General features: G+C 31.4%; 1 protein-coding gene across 7 annotated transcripts in view; it reads left to right on the plus strand.

The window, feature by feature from the left end:
- Positions 1 to 18702, plus strand: part of LOC130891767 (ephrin-A4) — a 408512-nt gene that overhangs the window by 352220 nt on the left and 37590 nt on the right. Inside the window, exon 1 of one of the 7 annotated variants that reach the window (XM_057796726.1) lies at positions 3842 to 3973. The exons of the other annotated variants lie outside the window; for them this stretch is intronic. The gene's annotated coding sequence lies outside the window, so the exon portion shown is untranslated. Of the gene's footprint in view, positions 1 to 3841; positions 3974 to 18702 lie in introns of those variants that run through there. 7 annotated transcript variants of the gene reach the window in all.

The raw sequence follows: 18702 nt of genomic DNA on the forward strand, positions 1-18702 counted from the left end.
TCTGGTATCCGCGAACGTTTGAAAGCATTTTTATTACGAAATATATATGTTATAATACGGAATAAATGTCCTATGTAGTGACACTTTTAGCACATTGCTCTACCAAAAGATTTAGATCCTATTGTAGCACATCTACGTCTGCTACATGTCGTGAGTGATTAAATTGCAAGCATATTTTTATGTTGTTGAAGTCGAAGGCACATGTAAAGTCTCTCCAACAACTTCCTGGCAATAATTTGAATATTTTTACGTATTATAAAGAACAAAGTTCACTTACGGTCTCATTATTCTGACTGGGTTTCTCCAATTCTCTTATTATTGAACAATTTCATTCTTGCAAGAACCCTTACTTGACGACCCACAATATCAAAAATTAATAGGAGGTATTAATAAATATATAGCAAAATAGGTGCCAGTGAGGTTATGAATTTGTGAGGACATTAGGATTACGAATATGTCATCAACCTTTTGGAGCAAGTCATCATTGTCATTTACATACCCAAAACTTGCGAAAGCGAAAAACCTCTTCTAAAATGATGGAAGTATTTTTTATCATCAAATTATCTTCAATCAACGTTTTCCAAAAACGCCCATGGATACCATATAGTATCAATGACTTTAGGATGGAACACCCTGAATTAGAAGTATTCATTGATATTGTATCATTCATAAGCAACAAATAGATGAATTACCTAAAATAAAACAGAAATAGCTAAAAAACTACTTACGCCCATTGAATGTTTATTGTTTTATAAATAACAAAATCACATGGTGTAATTGATGTGGATTTTATTGAGGTGATTATGGAAAACCTGTTACTGTTGCCCAGGAACATTATAGATTAGTGGGTTCAACATGACAGGACGAACAGTCACAGTATTCGACAAACGATAGAATTGCTGCAGGAAACATTTGGAGGACACATTATTTTTCAAGGTTATAATTTCACCTACCTGTCACTGATCTTATGCCACAGGATGCCTATTTGTATGGTATAATGCCGAATGAAGTCTTTAGTCGTACACACCTACCCAGAAATTGTGATGATTTACGTGAAAACATCATGTTCAAGATGAAGGTGATAAATTAATTAATATAAATACGCAAATTGTCGGTGTTAAATCATATTTTGATAAAGAACGCAACAGGTTAGGTTACCTTTATCTGTCTTCCAAATATAAAAAAATTATTTTAAATCAGAAGTGAGCTATTATGAGTCGATTTAGAATCATAAACATATCAAAAGGTCTAAGAAATAAAAAATAATAAGGAATGTATTTCAGTATTGTGTATTTTTGCACATACTGTACTTCAAGAGATGTATGATTTATGTTAGACCATATCAGACCGGGGACTGGATCAGGTGTTGTGTCCCCACGATCGCTAGGTACTACCCTACCTAATAGATGTACCCTTGCTATTCAATGAATAGTGTAGTGAGGGGATTTCCTGTATATTACTAAATAAATGAAAAATTAACAAATCGACGTATTTTTCGTGACCTCTAGAACTTTATTTGCGTTTTGTGCAATTTCATTATTCGAATATCATGTCATTCTTATGAAAACCGAATCGGTGCTAATAAAATACTTCCTCTATATCGAACAATAGAGCAATCTCGATCGTATGTTTATTTTAGAAAATGGACAATATAGGCTTTGAAACAATACTCAGTATAAATGAAATCCCTGATTTTCATTGGAATGGAAATGACTAGAAAATTATGCGGAATCATATTCGGTAAGCTGAATTGACGAGTACATCAGGTATAGAGCAGTAAAGTATGTACTTAGTTGTCTGCACAATTCAATGTAAAACCTTAGCAACGCCCCACGTTACAAGCTCTTACCCGTATGGATTTTACTACATAAAAGAGATCTTTTTCTCTAAAATAGCAGCTGCTGATTTAATAAAAAAGCGAATTTCTCATAAAGACGTAAGCACTGAAACGAACAAAACAACCTTTGCGTAGAAAGATCGATTCTTAGTATGTAAATAACATGAATGCAAATTTTCTTTGATAATTCTATCCAACAAGAATTTACTTCGTAATAATGCCAATTGAAAATAATTAGTTACTTTGTACTTTCAAATATTCAATTACATCACTTAAATTGAATATTATAAACTATTAATTCGGCTAGAATCCGAATGGAAAAAATAATATTTAATCGTTGGTTCAATAAAAAGAATTGAAATTAAAACTGTCGTATGATTCTGTTCTATTTGTGTTAAAAAATTCGCAATACGAAAACATTGCATTGTCACGTAAGCCGGCTTTCGAAGGGAATATTCATTCATTTTTATAGTATTACCGATATTTAAGAGATTAATGGAAATAACATTTTTAATTTTCACATCCCGAGGACTTGATTTTTTTCTATAGGGGATACGCAAACATACAATTGTCGCTTATAATTTTATTTTTATCATCATTTAAATGTTCACTTGGTAATAGGTCACCTAAAAAGCTCGCCATAACAACCGTTGCTGCCACTGCTTAATGTATTGACCATATCTTTTCACATGCTTTAAATCAGCTTCAACATCAAAACTTCGGATCTATTTGAAATTTTGCACACCTAGCACCGTGATGATAATATATTGATTCCATAAATTCAAACGATTATCTTTAGCTGGTATACTGAGAGGTCATATAACGGAATTTTTGTACTAGATTCTTCCCACTTTTAACGACCAGATAAATTTGCGTGCTAGTGAATGGCAACCAGTGACAATATACTAATTATATAATTTTGTCATATAGTCAAGATCATCAACATCTCAGATCTGTAATCAACTCACCAATTGAAAATACTTGTTATTTAACTTACTTATTTCAATTAAAAACACTAAAAATACGCACACAGTTAATCGAACAGAAAAATAATAGTTTGAAGAGGATTTTAAAAAAGAGACTTTTATAGATGATCAAACTTAAAAGTAAACAAGTAAAATATTCGTCGCACTCTCAATGCGGGAGACAATAGGGATTTTTTTTTACCGTTAGCAATCAGTAAAAATTAACAAAAATCTAAATTTGTAAAAGAAAGTTTCCATAGAAAAAAAAAGAAAAATATCCATGATTTCATTTATATAATAATTTTATCCTCATTATTTCCTATATTCAATCGTGATCTAACTTTGCTAAAGGATGAATTCCTTCAAGATTGTCTAAAATCGGTTGATGTACCAGAAAGCATCTTCATGTAACATACCGTGAGTTTGAGGCATACTTGCCTTTTCTCGTTGGATACCTCATAATTTGACAATTGCTCAAAAACAGCTCGTGTAGATTGGTGCTGAAAAAATTCAAAAGACCTTCATAAATCGGGTCAGACGACGAATCAGAGATCATGGATATAAATGAACCCGAAAGAAACAACCGAACAATAATCGACTGTATAGGTTTTTCAAGACCAGCCTAACTGACCATGTCGCCAACGTTTCATTAGAGCAACGTAGAACGGTCAACGCTGAATATTAAGATAAAACAAAATCGAATATTGTGCTTAGTGAACATGTTAATATTCTCTCATATACGGTCCTGTCAAACATTGAATGGCCATATTTCTCAAATCCGATATTATTATTCAGCAGAATTGAATGTAATGTTCAAAAACTGGACTTTATTTTACCGCCTTTTGTTAAAAAAGAACGGGATCATCGATTTATCAGGACAGCACGTTATCAGTTTTATTAAGTAAATTTTGTTTACTTTAATTGTCTGTTTTTCTATACTATCGACAATTTTCTTTGTTCAAGCTCTATCTAATCTATACAATCAGTACTGAAAGGGGTACGTGTGGGAGTATTTTTTTTTTAACTAAAACACGTAACTAGCATTTTTAGTTTACTGATTAGTCTACTGCGGATACGATTAGAATATATTGAGTGAGATGATACACGAGTGTGATTCATAAATAAAATTTGTTATTGTGTACGTGAGAAAATAATTTATATTTAAATAAAGGTAGGTTATATAAATTTGTAGGAATATAGAAATTTATATGAAAATTTTCAGACATTTGTAACGTTTTTTCATACTTCTCTAATTAATGTCTCCAACGTATCATAGTTAAATCTGTCAAGACTACCCGTTTCAAAAGTATTGAATTTGGTGATTACTAAAGAAAGAAGATTAGAGTCTATCAAAAATTGTACTGGACTAAATGACGTGTTTCAATCTTACCGTTCAAATAATCTAAAACATCTATTCAACAATTTACATAAATAAGAAGTTGCTAAAAATATTTTTTCATACACCTCTCGCATTTGGCTAGAGTGGTCACGGTGAAAAATCCCATCATGTTTTGCTTTAATCTCTAAAAAATAAATCCGAAGAATGCCTACCCAAACCATAAGTTATGGTATTTTTTAAAATGTTATGACTTTATGAGATAACAATACTGGACACGTTTAAATGTGAATATTTTCCGTTGTAACCCGTAGAGAATTGTCGATAATCATAAAAAAATAACCAGAGAATTGTGAATCAGGTTTTTAAACATTAGTCAGACATCGTGAAACATGAGCGTCAAATTTGATAGGGTTAGGGGATTTTATTTACTCTTTAGAAAATATTTTGTACCAAATAATTAATGAACTAATTAACCTTAGAACACTGTAATGTGATTTAAAATAATAAATTATATTTAGATAGTGTGTAATTTCGAATAAATTAGAAATATGATGTCAACGTTGATATTAATATTGGAAACACTGAGATTTTGATGGCTATATTTATAACGTGAGTACATACGCAGCGTTATATCTATTGAGATATACTACAAGGTTTTCTGATAAAATTTCTGATTTTATTTATGTTCAATTTATTCACTATTAATGCAATTTAAAAGCTTGAAGACAATAATCTTTTAAATGTTCTCATAAAATTGATGCATTGTTTCATTTATCTCCCCTTTCGTCATCAAACGTCGACGACGTAAATGTTTCTTTAGGTTAGGTTAGGTTTCTTTAGTTTAATTAATAAATCACACATGACCAAATCATATTAATAGGGTGGATGTTCTCTGACTATAGCATTATTTTCATGTATAAAATTGGGGCTCATACCAGGGCGAGCCATAATCAACACAATCCACATATTAAACCAAATAGTCCAAAACATATGGGGGCAACACACTTAGAGACTTATACATAATCTTTATAAATTCTAAAAGCACCTTTGACTCAATAAATATAAAATTATAAAAGATTTGGCAACCCTAAAGGTACCCAGAAAATTAAAGATATAAATAGAAGCTATAATACAAAAACAGAAAGCCAAAGTAAGGTATCTGAAAACACTAAGAGAAGAAATAAAAAGAAACAAACAAGTCAAACAATACAAATATGATTTTAGAGAACTTAATAATATTAAAACAAATCAAATATAAGCAGTAGCATACGCAGACGATGTAAGAATATTGGATAATGCAAGAGAAGAACTGATAAAGGCAAACAAACTGGAAACAAAAGCAGAAAAAGTCGGTCTAAAAATAAACCAAGAGAAAAACCAAACACATGAAGATAACAAAAGAAGGCAAAAGAGAAATAGACCACCTAAGGACACGTATTTGGAACTGTATCCTCGTTAAATTATCTAAGAGTAACAATCGGACCCACGTCTAAACAAAAAATAAGAGAGAAAATACAAAAAGGATATCGAACACTTGAAAAAAATAAAAATTTACTTAAAAGCAAGAAAGTTAATAAAAAACACTGAATAAAAATATATACACATTAATAAGACCAACTTTGGAATACGACAATGAAACAATTGTCATAAAAAAAGAAAGAAGAAGATAATAGAGACAAAAATACTGAGAACTATACTCGGACCAAATATAACAACAGATGGAGAGAGAATTGAAGAAAAATAAAGAAATAGAAGAAAAACTCGGACGACGAAAATATAATATGGTATATAATATCAGGTAGTTTAAGTAGTAGACGGAATGATAGTAAGGAGAATATTTAACTTTGATTACTTGTCCGCAACTTTAGTTCCATTATAGAACTTAATTTCCTTGAAGCATTTCAAATTAACGGATATTTCAAACGAACAAATAAAATTAGAAGTTTCTCCATTTTCGAAGTGCCGTCTATTTCAAGCTTTTTCACCGTAGCACCTTTTTCCCATTAGTAAAGTTATTTAACGTAAAAAAAAAAGAAATTATGAATAACATTTTTGGTTTACTTTTCAAAAATTGTAAATATACGAGAGTGATTCGAAACGTACAAGAAAAACGAAAATTTTAAAGAGTTTCGAAATATTCCTCAATAAATCTTTTTACTTAGATACACTGGGTATAGTGATACTTCAGCTTCTCTAAATCCTCTGAAAAATACGTTTTCTCGAGGTCTACAAAGTAGATCCCTGCAACGGAGTTGACCTACTCTTAGTTGATTAAAATTTCTGTCCGGCGAGTGAAGTTCTCAAGTTTTGAAACAAAAAGGAGTCATACTGATATAACAGTGGTAATCACGTTTGTGGCACTATTTCCAAACGATGCATAAACTTCTTCGAATTTCTCTTAAATAGCGTCAAACGCTGTTCTGAAGTTACCATTTTAGGACACCTGGATGTGTCTTATCAAAAACCGACAAACGACCACGTTGAAACCCGTTGTACCTATTGTTGATAGTAGCCATCGAAGAGAAAGAGTCACCATACACTGCATCCAAACGCTCTTTGATTTCGCCACTCGATTTCAAACAAGAAATGAATCTCCAACCGATATTGTTGTCCTTTTACCATTTATCTAAAATCCGTGGATACGCTCGATCCACACGCGATCAAAACAACTACGAATCCGATCCGTCTGAAATTGCGACAATAACAGTCTACGAGAATATATTAGACTAAAGTGTAATGATCTTGAATGACTACTTATCAGACTGCCCTCGTACTTGGCAAAAATATAACGAAATTGCTATTTCATGTTATTTAAAGTCATGTTTTCTTTATTCAGCACTACATTATAATATCAAAAGATTGAAACTCATTGATTTCTAAAAGGAAATTAAGTTAATTCACAATCTTACAATAAAATTGAAGAATTGTTGGTTATTTTGAAGAGAAGAATTAGTTTCATAATACTTTAACACTAAGGCATACTTTGAATACGTTACACAACAAAAAAGATTCAATTAACTGATTGGATTCTCACACATGAATGTTAATAAATTAAACTTTTAACAGTTAATACTAGTCTTTCAAGTTCAGCGTTTATTAAATAGAATGTAGTGGAAGCGAAGTTAGAAAGCGTTGTGGTGAAAAGAATAACGTTAGTTTAGCAAAATTGCTAGAATTTTAGACTAGAAGTTTATAAATTATATGGTAATTGTCGACAAAGGACTTTCTAACAGCAATTCGTGTGTTACGTTATAACAGAGTAAAACTAGCAGACCTCACCTTATTCAATGTCAACATTATATAAAATTTCCATTTTAAAATAATTAAGCCAAATTTAATATAATTTTCTTGATTGAACAATATCGATCACTTAATTATTCAATCGTAAATTCTTAATATGACACAAAAGACTGTAAACATCGAAACTTGATAAAAATAGACTACATAGTTACAGTCATACTAATTGCCGTTTGAGAAAAAGCAGTCTGATAAAGCTCATGAGGCCCTATGAGATTGGATTTTAAGGATAATTACCATATCCATAAAAAAGGGTTCACAAAGAAAGCCGATGAGGAATCACATTAACTCTATTAATAAGAGTGTATCAGAGATTTACAAGAAAAATTTTAAGAAAGATTTGAATATACATTGAAAGAAACAAACAATCAACGCTATATTTATTATGAAACAGCTAGAAAAAAACAATGGCAGTAAAATTCACACTATTTATAAGGCGCTACAAAATATTCATATGAGGATTAATAGAGAAAAAACAAACTATAGCCGTAATCATCTTTATTCAGATCATGTGAGTCCACTGCTGGACATAAGCCTCCCGTAATTGAATTCATCCGTGTCGATTCTGTGCGACGTTCATCCACTCCATAATGTTTTTTGCTCAGCGTCCTTCCTTGACTAGCCCAGTTCCATTTCAAGTTTGTCATTCGTCATTATAATAACATTCGTCGAAATCTTAGCCGGATCGGACTCCTAGTTATGTTTTGACTAGAAAAAGAACAATATCGTTTGGTGCATCGATTCTTGCTTTTGGAAGGGAACTGTTGGTTTCTGATGTGCCGCATTCAGTTGTCCAGAACACGTCTACCACGAAGGATAACAGGAAATTTTTGGCCTAAAAAAGCTGTTGGTGCTATTAGTACCGTGTTTGTTTACTCCGGAAATCAAACGCAATCATAAGACCACTTCAAGAGTTATGTTTGACGTTGTTTAGCGTTGCAAACCTTGAGAAAACGTATTTTTAAGGCCACTTGACATGATGCAAGACAACGACAAAGTAAACAAGAAAAAGTGGTCAGCTGCTGCCTTGATTTTGGAGTCTTATGAGTTGGAGATAGAATTGGGCGAGAAAACGTATAAAATTATATTTGAGAATGGCGAAAGACGTAATATCAGCACACCAGAAACTCATTTCTTCCTAGAATTGCAACTTGTACGCAATAAAAATGGCACCAAACCGATAATGTCGCAAGTGCGAAATCTTGCATGGAACAATCAGGTGAACTTTTGATCTGAACTGGAAGAATAAAAACAATCTCACATTCATCAACCTACACTTGTAATTATACAGGGTATAAGAATGAAGAAAAGTGAGTTTTATATTGACATTCTCTTTAATATATTGTGTGTACATTATGTTTCAAATTTATGTTGTATCTATATCTGTGAAAATATCATCTCCTTGATTTTATATCCGATTCGGTTTTTAAATCTTCTGGCTCTAAAACTAATTTCTTTTTCTTTCTTCTTTTGATATATCGAACGAATAAAAAACAAAACGCCTATGGTACGACATCTTCAGAGTCTTTTCTTACTGCTAAAATCTCTACACCCATAATATAAATATGTAAATGCCTCTGCATAACTCAGATAACTCTGCCATTGTATGATTCTTTATGGGTTTTCTAATAAGGAGTGTAAGAACAAAGTACTGCTCAAGATTTTTTTACTTTTCCATCATTTGAACTAATTGTTTTATTTAACTTCAAAGTAACGTTTAGAGACAATGGTACGATGTTAATTCTTGTTATAATCTGAATTTATATCTTAAAGCAAAGCAAATATCGATGTTAAATTATTTATAGTTCGTTCCAAGATATTTCCTCTTGACTTACCACCTGACAACAAAGCTGTAAATTGCCAGTATTAAAGTAAATAGTAACAGGGTCGTGTTGAGACTTACTTAAATTTTAGAAAATAAATAAAAAATCAATTTTAGTCACCACCTTTTAAGGGTGATATCCAGAAAGGGGTGGGCTGACTTTTGTTGTGGGGAAGACTTAATTTCATATGAGCAATCACCTCCTGAATTTTGTCGCATGAATTTGGTATATTAACCCAAACCTCGTAGGAAATCCTGTATATTCTAGTTATCCATAATATAGAAAAAAGTTTTCTCCCGATAATCATGATATTCCTTCTGAAAATTTATACAAACTACGACTATGGTTATTAGTTTCCTTTTAGTGAATCTACATATTTCTTCATGTGATTTAGATAAATGAAAACACGGATAATATTTCAAATCAATTCAATTAACACCAAGTGACCAATCAACCCATAGGTATTTTAATGGTACTGTTAGAATATTAGGCCAGTATTAACAGTTGCAGTTGATAAACAACAATAAAAACAAAAAGACATGGGATACAAATTTAGATGTTAGCTTTCCTTATCTTCAAATTAATTCTTAATTTCATTCTTTGGTAAATAAATACAGATCAAGAAGAGATCGAATAATAACTGAAGCCTAAGAGAAGACTTGGATATAGAAACTGTAATTGAAATAATTGATTGAATCTTTGTAGAATGGAGAGCAATGAGAAAAACAATATACTGAACAGAGGCTATGAAAATGACTAGAAATAGATAAGATACTTTATTTGGTGTTAAATATTTTATAATTTTTTGTAACATACTATATATTTTTTATTCATGTTTTTAATCGCACCATGTATTTTTAAATGTCATCTCTATACTGTTCTACATATAGTTCCCCTCTTTTGTGTTGATCCATTACAAGAAGTGAACTCAGAGGGAATATTTGTTCCATTCTCAAATTAATTTTAAATCTCTTCCCTTTTGCTCTCACATAGTTTTTTATTTGCTTGTAAACGTTCATTGATTAATGTTCCAAGTACTCAAAGTTTTCCATACATCTTCTCTTTTTCTCATATGATTTTGTCAGATCTATGGAGGAGCAGTTTCTATTTAAGTAACGAGCAAATGATCTTCGGAGTCTAGAGATAATTTATATTGTAACTTACGAGGGTTTTGAACTTAGATTAGTTGCAAGAATTAAGGAATTATCCCATTATCATAAAACTGTCTTTATTAACAAAAAAAAAATGTTTTTGTTGCATTGGCATACTTTCGATATATTTATATATCATTGTTTTGTACTTAACTTAGATAACTACTAGAATAGAACACACACTGTTTACACTACCACTACATCAACACTCACAATTACACTGAAGGTAAACAGTTCAACTTCAGTATGAATATCACCAACGGCTCAAAATATTTCAACTTTGTTGTTTAGTATTACAATTATACTTGATTTTTGATACTCACGTAAGTATGGTATAGTGAGACATCAAACATTACGAATTTTTTATTAGAATTTGCAATTATAATGAAACTACAATAACAAATGTGAAATCATTATCACACTGTTGATATTTTACACTCCAGCACTGTCAAAACTTCGACGCGGAGCAAATTTCTTCAAACTCATAAAACTTACATCTTACCTATAATCGAATACAGAACTTCGCCCAATTAAAGCACACTTCTCATCCCATTTATTACTGGACGTACACTTTACTCGAAACCCAAAAGGATACTTTTCTCCTTCTCTCCTTTTCTCTTACTAGCAACGACATATCACCAACTTCTACGATTTTCCTTTTGTCATAAGATGAAATTCACATCTTAAAGGCCACGCGTCGAGTTTCTGCATTTTCCTTGTACCCTGATGAACTCATTCAACGGCAAAAAGATCGACTAAAGATGATAATGTAGATGTACCCTACTTGTTCACTCTATCTCTTTTAACTAAGCTTTGTTTTTTTTAATAGAATTTGTTTTTCTTTAATATAATAATTCCTGAATTCATACGCGCATACGCACTCTAACAAACATTTCAACCTAGCCCTGCATTAGAAAATATTCCTTTATTAGGAAGCCATATCCACATAAAATTTTTAAGAGAAATAAGATCTCTCAAAACTTAACGGTAGCAATCACTATTTCTCCCGATTGACTCGCACTACATGTGTAGATACTTAGTTTATCTTTGATAGAACATTTATTACTAGAAATATTATATTCATAAAATATATCCAGAGTATTTGACAGCTATATAGTTTAGACAAAGACAAGTTAAATGGAGAAAAGCAAACTTAGCTAACTTCGATAACCGTCGTATCATATAGGTAAACAATAAGTAAGTAAAGTTAATAATCACTTTATTATAATAATTATCAACTGCAAGTATATTTCCTGAAATATATTCTTACTATATTGAAATATTAGATATTTTTTTTTCATTTTTTGTCAATAAACATAAATTGTATTTTATCGTTTTCCAATTTACTGCCTTTCTACACAACAAAAGCAATTTAGTCTATTAGTAATATGTAACGCTCTATATACGTTTACTTTCGTATTCAATGTATTGGATCTATTTAAGAAAACAATTTACATTTCAAAATTGGTAACAACACATTTCATTAAAATAAAAATTAATAAGTAGATTATGGTTTACAAATCTGATTTGGATGGAAATTTCTAATGAATATTTTTGAATTCAAGCTTCGAAACCGGTTTCATGATCTTATCCCTTATCGGTACTCTCTCTTCAAGTTTCTTTTTGATTTACCATTCTAGTAGTGTTTAAATCATTTTTTTTATTCTTTTGTTGTATGCCGCAGCATGTTCCTTATTTCTAAGTCTGCCACATCTTGCAATTCTAGCCACAACTACTCACATAGTCCATCTTTTTGGCTTCGAGTAGATTTATTGTTTTATTTTTTTAATTTAGAAGCTACATTAGTTGCTATTTGTTATTGTTAACCAGGTTTGGAACTACCATAGGCAACATCAGCAGTCATTCCTTCGAGGTAGTCTTTCGTAAAATTTAAAACAAACTGTAGTAAGCATCTATCATTTCTTTATCTCTCCACTTTCAGTAAACGGCAACCTTCTCATTTTTATGTGGACCTTGACTCCTCCAGGTGCTTCCATCTTTTCTTCATTGGCTCTTTTTTTCTGGTTTTTGAATTGGATCCTGAACAATGATTACATATATTGGTTTCCAAATCACCGTTCTATATGTTCAACCAGGAATTCAATTTCTTTTTATCGTCCCTTTGGAATGCTTCGTAAACTTTCTAGTGCATCGTCTCGAAAAGCAACTATCAACTACATAGCTTTCTCCATGTAGTTCCATCCATTAGCATCGGTTACAACATTGGACTTAAGAAGGTAGACCAAGACGATTCACCGTCAAAGTAGGGTGATTTGATTTTCGCACGGACTACTGCGCATCCCAGGGATTATGGTGTTTCGACAGAAACCACATGTTCATCAGTACCTTTGGCCGTTGTTTTACCATCGCCTAAGCTACCCTGCTCTTGTTCCATTTTATTCCACATGTTTTTCTTCTAGACTGCTTCGATCTTCTTTGTTGCTTCGATCACCAATCTCTCCCTCTCTTGAACTTTCCATAATTTCTACTTTGTGAATCTTGTCTAAAATAATTTACTTAACAGTTTTTACCGACTAAAAATTTAAATTAATCTTGAGTTGTGAATATTTTTGACTTTGTTGATCAAAATTATTGGAACTGAATTTTTCATTAAATCAAGCAAGAAAACAAAAGATTTTATTTTATAACAAATAATGCTAAACATTCTATTTTGAAATGGTCAGGCATTTACGTTTGATGGGGTTCACCTCCTAGGTTTTAAAAATTGTCCTATCAATGATATTGAAATAACTTTTATTAATATTTTATTAATTTCGTTTTAATGATCGATTTGTAGTTAATTCCCTGAGTTCAGTACTGATAAATTTGAATTAAAGGTGCACAAAATATACCAGTGGTCTAACTAATTTTATAAGAAAAGCTTTGGAAAAGTAATCAAGAGAAATGATATCCAATTGAAGTTCCGAGCTAGCGTATTCAAGTGCATTTGGTCAATGCCGACAATTAACAAAACAAACCATAGTTTTTCCTCCTATAACGGGAGTCACATGCCAAGAATATTTCTGTAAAGATGAATATCTCAATTCACTGAAAAATTTTTTTTGCTTCTTGTATGGTTCACAGCTAACTTCCTCTTGCTTCTCGATAAAATTAATCGATTCAGGAGAAATTTGAATTTTTATATTTATACTGAAGTGAAACGTTTTTTGAAAAACCATACATCTTAAGCCCTTTTGATTGTCAATAAATAATGGTGAAACAATAGATAATAAAAAATTAAACTACTAAAATAGATATTCCCTATTACCATTTCTACGCACTTTCTGAATCGGTGTTGTAATGTCGCATTGAAACCTTATTCTCCCCATCGCGATCTAATAATCTCTCTAATATTTTACGATTCTAATCCGCCGTATAGTCATTTGAATGCAAAATATTTTAGTAAAATCTATGCTAGAGAAAGACACCCACAGGAAAATCTATTCAAATAGAAAACTTCAGACAGAGTCTGTACCGGAACTTAACTTATAGTTGATTCTAGACAATAACCGAATATTAGAAGTAGGTGAAGGGTAGTATAAGGGAGGTTACGACATTCTTTATTTCTTAAAACTGTCGTACATGAAATTTCACACTCAAAAAGCATTGTCGCAGATATTGGACATACCCGAGATGATCACAACCCTCCAAAAATGAATTCCTCAAAGCAAAAGCCCTCATATATCTTCCCATGCCGTGGGCTTATCATTCTTCTCTGCTGTTCGCGTTCGGCTATCCTCATTCATTTTTCACTTTTTTATCTTTAGTTTTAGCATTCGCGTTGGGTTTTTGTATTTTTCTTAGTCTCTAGAAGGAGTAGATTCCTAGCCGATTCATTACGACTAAAAATTTTCAAATCTGACTTTTCTTTTCGAAAGTCTCGAAACAAATGCCGTCATTGGTCAGCACTTTTTTAATGAAATGTTTATCCTTGATATTCGTATTATATTGGTGAAGAATCAAACAAGTTCATGTATGGTAAGAATATATACCACGAGTCATATTCATTTGCACATCTGAACAAGCGTTGCGGATTGGGCGGCGGCCGGCGCGGTAACGGTAAGTCTCGACGCGTTATACTGAATATGGAAGATGCAAAGTTTTACAAGTAACAGTCGTTGAGCTTTTTAAAATATTACCCGTAATATTGATAGGAAAAACCAAACTAACATTTTAGTTCTTGACTATCGAAACCAAATACATTTTCATGGAACTCCGCATACGATTGTCAGCCGCAATTTTGTGTCACGCCCAACGTAAACCCTCGCCGAGTCTCCCGTGGAGCCCTGGACCACTTTGGGAATCACGGACCTAAATAGTACAAATCGATTTTCATATGTATATAGAAGAAGATATATATTAGAATTGTCATCCTTTAAATGGAAATCGTAGAAGTCAGGAATATTTGATTATAATCATATCTGAGAATTAATTTGATGCGATGCTTATTGATCATTCACACCTATTAATAATCAACAAAATGTTAAAAAGTTAAATATAATACTGTGAAATTTACACTTGTCGTAACCTCAAGTTGTCAACCTTACTTGGTAAAGTTATTTATTCATTGACAAAGACGCGGTCTCAAAGTTTCCTGGAAACAAATCCAGATAACTGTAGACGAGAACAAATGGAACAAACGAGCGATTATTCAAGGAAGTTGGGAAAAAGAAAATGTAGAGTAGGGGAACATTAAGAATCACAAGAATGCAGTAATGGACTACCAACATAATTACAATTATAAAGACAAATTAAAACGGAGGGAAAGCTTCATTTATTGATTGTAGTAGAATCACATAATATTGAATAAACTGAAATAAACTATACGAAGTTACTTACTTACTTAATTCTCATATCTATCTACCCTATCTACGGGCGTAAGATGTGGGGTTGAGCTTCTTTTACCGTCAAATCTTTCTTCCAAAATTGTTTCCACTTCTTTTCTGGGTCTTTTCTTTGTGGTTGTACCTCATGTAACTTTTTTCCTCTGTTCTCAGTAGCTTTGTTGATTTTGTCCATACAGATATTCCTTGGTCTTCCACTGTTTCTCGCTCTTACTGTTTGAGCTTCTAGAGTTCTTCTTGTATTCTTCCCTACGCCCATTCTTTTCACATGTCCTGACCATTTAGTTGATATTCTTCTTTATATTGTTCTGCAGGTTTTGTATTTATTATACATACCTGTATGTTTTGTTTTTGATGTGGTTCTCAAATTTCCGCGGGAATATCATTTCGATGTTTATATCTTTTTCCTGCGTGTTTCGGTGTATCGAAACCATATTTAGTATGGGTATAAAAACTCATTTAGAAATTTCATTTCCTTGAGTATTTCATTATTCTCTAGAAAAGATGTTTTTATCGCGTTAGAAAGATTCCCTGCGTTTGCTGCTCTTTCTGGTACATCTTTGAAATGCTCTATTTGTCTATTTCTAATTTTGAAGCAGTGAGTCTGTTTCTGTGCTTCTGATTATCATCTTGGTTTGTTCTGTGTTAATGTTCAATATTCATTCAAATTCTCTTTTCATTTTGCTAGAAAATTTATTGTTGATTATATATAATTAGATTTACATAAATTTTCATTAATGTTCACTAATCTACATTGATTTTTACCTTTGCTCGTTGATAAAACTATGAACTGCATGTTTATGTACACGAGAGCTGACTTCACTTTCACGTTTAAACATAATTAATTGAACTTTTGGCAAGAAAGCCGGAATGTTTTTATTGCTATTTAATAGAAACTAAATTTAATAGCGACCCGAGAATATTTGAACTGAAATAAAAACTGACTCACAGCATTTTTCACAGGCAGGAAAAGCTTCATTGTATTCTTTTAATGTTTATTGTGAATTTTTTTTTTCCGTGTTCAAGAGAAAATTAATTGAATTTAGTGAAAAAGAAAGGTGAGTAATATTAATTCCAAACATGATATATATTGAGTGTCACAAAGCCTCTGTATGTGTGTGTGGAAAAAATTCCCATTTTGAAATAATAGTGTTTATTTTAATTAGATATTGTGGTTAAAATGATAATAAAATATGAGAACAAAAATAATATCCATTTAAAATAATATCACCCTACAAAAATTATCGCATCACTAATTATTTTTTAAATATTTTAAATGTGTTGCCTGTTTTTCAAATTTTACTATTATTATGAATTAAAACACCAATAGATACACCTTTTGCAACATTTATTTTATATCAGTTTAATCTGCAGAGGACAAAAAGTTTGATTTACCAAAACATAGAAAATATCAAAAAAATTGTACAAAACATCTAGGTATACATAAAAAATGAACGGTGCATAAACTAAAACCAGCCAATGAATTTCTAATAGCGTGTGTTGCCGCCCCTCGCTCTAATTACAGCAATTATCTCCAGTTTAGACATAAAAAGGTGATTCTTCACTGAATTTCGTAATTTTTTCAAACATAAATGTAACAAACCAAAATTGATTAGTCAATTTCACATAAATTTTTATGTTATGCGAAAAAAGTGTAATCAATTATTACCCAAAAATTTTCTATTCAAATTCTTTTCACAGAATTTGTAGTTTTACCACTAATCGAGATAAACCGTTTTTTACTCTTCAAACTGACCCCCTTCCATTGCCCGATCTCATATCGCTCGTAAATTATTTTTCCTCACATTCTTTTGGTTTCAAAAATTATCGACCCTGGTCTATGATGCTATGACAATGAAAAAATTCAATAATTTACAGTTTGGACTTTTACTTTTATTATCTCGGCACATCGAAACTATAAAAAGTGAGTTTATGCAGCCCCCATTTTGACTTTTCAAAACCTAGCAAACACCTACTTTCAAGAAACATTTTCTCTATATTTTCTTATTTTATTAATTTCATTCTATTATTTTGATTAACTTGCCGCATAAATAAGAAAATATTAAACTTATTCAACAATTTTCGGAAAATTAAGGGTGGAACATTTTTGTTTTTAAATCTACTTATTATTATATTATTTTGCGGGAACAAAAATGGAAATTTGTCAGCTAAAAAGGCTCGATTTTCGATGCAAGCTGCGTCGCAAACTCCAGCAGAATTTATTAGAGAATTCAGGAAAATGATGGTGAGTCGATATATTTCCCAACTTCCCTGGACTAATTTTGCATTTCTATTTGTGTTAATCTCATTTTCATTATAAACATTATTATCAGCTAAATTCATTGTTCGTACTTCATTAAATAAATATTTTTACAAAAAAATTATAAATATTATTTACCTATTATGCTTTTCTAACGAATTCTATTTCGTTGAAGATTCAAATTTAGTACAACACTGCGAAGAGAAAGAGCATACGGATGTGTTTATTTGAAAAGTTCGTCATACAAATAATATTCTAAACAAAACGCATGCGATATTTATCATAGTAAGTGAGGAGTGCATGTGGCAGAGTAAGTTTAAACTCCAAAAGATCGATTTTTAATGGTCTTTCTAGTTACTGGGGGGATGAGCCTCATTATTCCAAGAAAATATAAAGCTGAAAACGCTCTTTGCCGAACATATTAATATGAAAAATTACTGCCTTCTCGACTTCTCGAATGTGAATGCTAGATTTCTAATGGTATACGAGGCGAAACGAGTTTTTTATACCTACAGAGTGGAGGAACTACACTGCAAATACGTTTTTTGAAATAACAAAATTTTAGTTTTCATAACTAGAAACTAAGAAAAATAAAATCAAATTTGTCGTTTGTTCATTTATCAGTCCATCTTAAACTTTAGAACGAATTTTAAAGCAGTTTTCAATATAATTTTTCACGGAAAGTTGTACAAATGATAATTTTCTTAGACTCTCCATTGCTAAATTCTCAAACATATAGAAATAAATAAAAATATTTTATGAAAAACTTCACCAAATTAATTAATTTTTGTCAAAATTACTTCACAAAATATATAGGGTGTTCCGGGACTTGCATTCCGTTGCACAAAATTCGAGAGTGAATAGATGACGTGATATGTAGATTTTCTGATCGTTGTACACGCCTAGGAAACCGTTCGCCATAAAGAAAAATTCTGAAGAAAATACATAAATTTAAGGCTTGATATTGAGTCATTTACATTTGCCATTCAATATTTATCATGTTAAGTATTGATTTTACCTTGAGACAAATTTAATTTATTCAACTGTTGTATTGATAGAAAATAATGTACAAAAACTAATCCACGTTTGTTCATCCTACGACCCGTACTGGTTTTCAGTTTCATACAAGTCTAAATTCCTTTGCTGTGAGTTTAAATGTCAAATGCAACAAATCGATTTTCATCTA

Source organism: Diorhabda carinulata, chromosome 3 (genome assembly GCF_026250575.1).
Source record: "Diorhabda carinulata isolate Delta chromosome 3, icDioCari1.1, whole genome shotgun sequence".
Lineage (NCBI taxonomy): Eukaryota > Metazoa > Arthropoda > Insecta > Coleoptera > Chrysomelidae > Diorhabda > Diorhabda carinulata.